The sequence below is a fragment of the Dioscorea cayenensis genome, unplaced genomic scaffold (assembly GCF_009730915.1).
Source record: "Dioscorea cayenensis subsp. rotundata cultivar TDr96_F1 unplaced genomic scaffold, TDr96_F1_v2_PseudoChromosome.rev07_lg8_w22 25.fasta BLBR01000269.1, whole genome shotgun sequence".
Taxonomy (NCBI): Eukaryota; Viridiplantae; Streptophyta; class Magnoliopsida; order Dioscoreales; family Dioscoreaceae; genus Dioscorea; species Dioscorea cayenensis.
This window is the reverse complement of record NW_024086660.1, coordinates 135,463-138,809: the sequence shown is the minus strand read 5'-3', so window position 1 is coordinate 138,809 and position 3,347 is coordinate 135,463.

Sequence of the window (3,347 nt, the reverse complement as noted above, 5' to 3'; positions counted from 1 at the left end):
TAAGGTCAACCATGCCTAACTCTATACATGTCCCGAAGGAGAAATTGAACAATCTCTCAACCTCGCACTCGTATAGAATCGCAATGAGTTCTAGGGATTCCAAGTGATAAATCCTCTTCCTATATGTAGACTTAAACCTTTGCTCCAGGTGAAATGTCCCTAGTCACAATTAAGCCCTAGGTGCTATAATCACTTCAACATTTCACTCCGTTGCCTCTACAACTAAGCCCAGAAGAAGGTCATCCCTTAGCCCATTCACTCTACTATGACCGCAAAGAACTTGAGGAAATGGAGATAGGATAAATCACACCAGAAGGGAAAGGGATGCTCCGCTACCTCTCAACTCACCCTCTCAACCCTCTCCAATCTACCTTTGTCTAACTATTGTGGTTTGTCACTCACTCACAAGGGTTGCCAAAAAGAACTCTCAACCCTAGTGTTACTCTAAGGGAGTATTCTAACAATCAAGCATATAAAGATTGGAACTCAATCAACACATCAATTAATGAAAGCAATATAACAAGGTTTAATGAAACAAATATATCCTAGGTTCATAAATCCAAATACCCACAAGGGGGTTTATCTCTCCATGGAGCTAGTTACAATCAATGAATTCGAATGTAAAAACAAGTAATCCATAGAAAACCACCTCGATAATCATGACGATGGCCTTGTGGAGAAGCCTCTACTCATCCAAGGGTCCCTTTGTCCAGCCTAGGATACACCTTGCCGGATCAGGGCTGGTGAATGCTCTCCCACTAACCTTCTTCCAAACAGAGCACGATGTTAGAGCCGTAGAACCTTTCCCAATCCCTTTCAAATACCTCTCCAAACCCTAGCGGCCACCCTCTCTCAAGTTGGCGAAAAGATGGAGAAAGGAATGCCGAAATCGGGCCTGAAATCAGCCTTAAATAGGGCTGGAATCCGGCATCCACACGCCCTTTTGGATTCTCCTCACGCCCCTTTGGATTCTCCACACGGCCCGTGTGGAATTTTCACACGGGTGTGGATAATATCCACATGCCCGTGTGGATTCTCTGGAATTCTCTTTTTTCGGCCGATTGTGAATAGTACCTGCTCCATTAGATTGCTACAGTGTTTACTGTAGTGCCTTGCTACAGAACCGGCCCGAAACACTCCCGAATCCATGTTTTCATCGAGGTAACATAAATGGGCACACATTTACATCATTGGTCACTTTGCTTCTTCGACAACGGCTTCATCAGTGAAGATCTTGCTATTAATGCACAAGCCGGGAAACTCGAATGTGGCTATCTTTATACGCTTCCAAATCATTGTGTTAACTTGAATACACGGAGGTTAGCACACATTCTCATATGTTGAGCCTGGCTTATATCTTCGCGTTTGATCCTTCCCAAGATTTTCTCCAAATGCTGCATTCACGATCAACATTGGCTTACTTCTCTAACATTCGGCTTCACAACCCTATATGCATGAAAGTAACATAAATGCACACATATTTTCTCTAAAACCAGATAAAAGTAATGCTCATCATAAGGAAATAACACTTCCCATTCTTATCACACAAGCACTTATCAGTGACGTTAAACAAGCGCTTCTTAGGAGGCAACCCAAGTGTTTATTGTTTTCTTAGCTGCTAGTTAAGTGTTTGGATGAATAAAGTATTGAGTGTTGGTGTCCATATGTTTTGATCCATTGCAGTGTGTGTTCTTGTGGATTTTTGATGTCATTGCTCTTTCATGTGTATTTGCAAAGTTTATGGTCGTGCGAGCTAGTTTCTCATTACTGGTATAATTTGCATAATGGAGCAAGATCGGAGTGTGTTTACATGTTCAGGAATTTTCTGCAGAGCATACAGAGTTTTTAAGGCATCTAGAGAAAATGCACGGGTGTGTGGATTTCCACACACCCTTGGATTTGCACTGTGAGCTCATGTAGAGACGGCAGAGGGGCGTGGACAAGCCCCTGTGAACGAGTTTGTGACACCCGCACGCCCGTGGCGAATTTCTGCATGGGCGTGTGGTTTCCTGCAGAGAGTTAGCAATTTTTCCAGATAGCACACATAGGCGTGGACTCTCCCCTATGGCCGAATTTGTGGCAAATGCACAGGTGTGGGTATTCCCCGCACATCCGTGTAGATCTCTACAGAAGAGCTCCCTGCATCCAGATAATACACAGGGGCATGTGTCTGCCCCTGTGAACTACCCAGTAATGAGCGACGCATGTGTGGAATGTCCACACGGGCATGTGAAACACTTAGAGAATTTTCTCAGTTGGACAGAGGAGCAACACGGGTCGGCCGCACGGGCATGGATGATTTCCGCGCGCTGACACGTCCGAATATGCATGTAAACCGCAAGTGCACGGCTGTCGAAGTAATAATTACCCTGGTGAGTGGGTAGTCGAATCCACAGGGAATGGAAGTATTAATATTAACCAATTCTTAGTTATCTAGTCGAAATCAATGGATATGATGAAATGAACTAATTGCAAGAGAATTAATAAGAAAGCAAATGAGCAAGAACACAAGTAAAGGAGATCTCAATCAATAAAGATGAGGTACCCCGACAATGCTCCCTCTAGGATCTAACATGAAGCTTACGATTCACTAAATGCTTCTAAACCGAGTCTAATGAGTCGAGGTAATCCAAGAACAACCGGTCCTTGCTTCCAAGCCACCAGTACTAGTCCCCTATAAGATCCCGGCGGAGAAATTGCTCAATCTCAACAACTCACACCCCATATGACCGCAATACACTCTAGGAAAACCTAAGAGTGAAACCGATTCCTAAGGATAGATCCAACCCTAATTCCCGGCGAAGGATCTCTAACCCCCTACAAGGTCCCGGTGGAGAAATCTCTCAATCTCACGCCTCACACAAAATATGGTTGGATAGAGTTTAGGTAATACGGAGATATGAAACACTCAATCGGAAGGGAGAGGGAACACTCCACAATCTCATGACTCACCCTCTCAATGCTCTTTAACCTTGACGTTCTAACTCTAATGGAGACCTCTCTCACATCAAAGTAACAAATCATGCAAATCCAATCAACCAGAAGGATTAATTAAACAAGCAAGCAATGGGAATACAAGGTTAAAACTCAAATCAACTCGAATTAATAGAAACATAAACAAATCATTACAAAAACATAAATCCTAGGTTTCACATGCCCAAATACCTACTAAGGTTTAGCCGTCCATGGAGCAAGTTAAAAAACAATGATTATTACAATGAAAAACAACAAAAACCATGAAGTAAACCCCCTTAAATTAGTGATGATGGCCTTGATGGGTCGCCCAACTTCTTGAAGAATCCTTCTCCGAAGCTAGGTCGCCGAAGGCTCCCCCTTTGCTATGACGG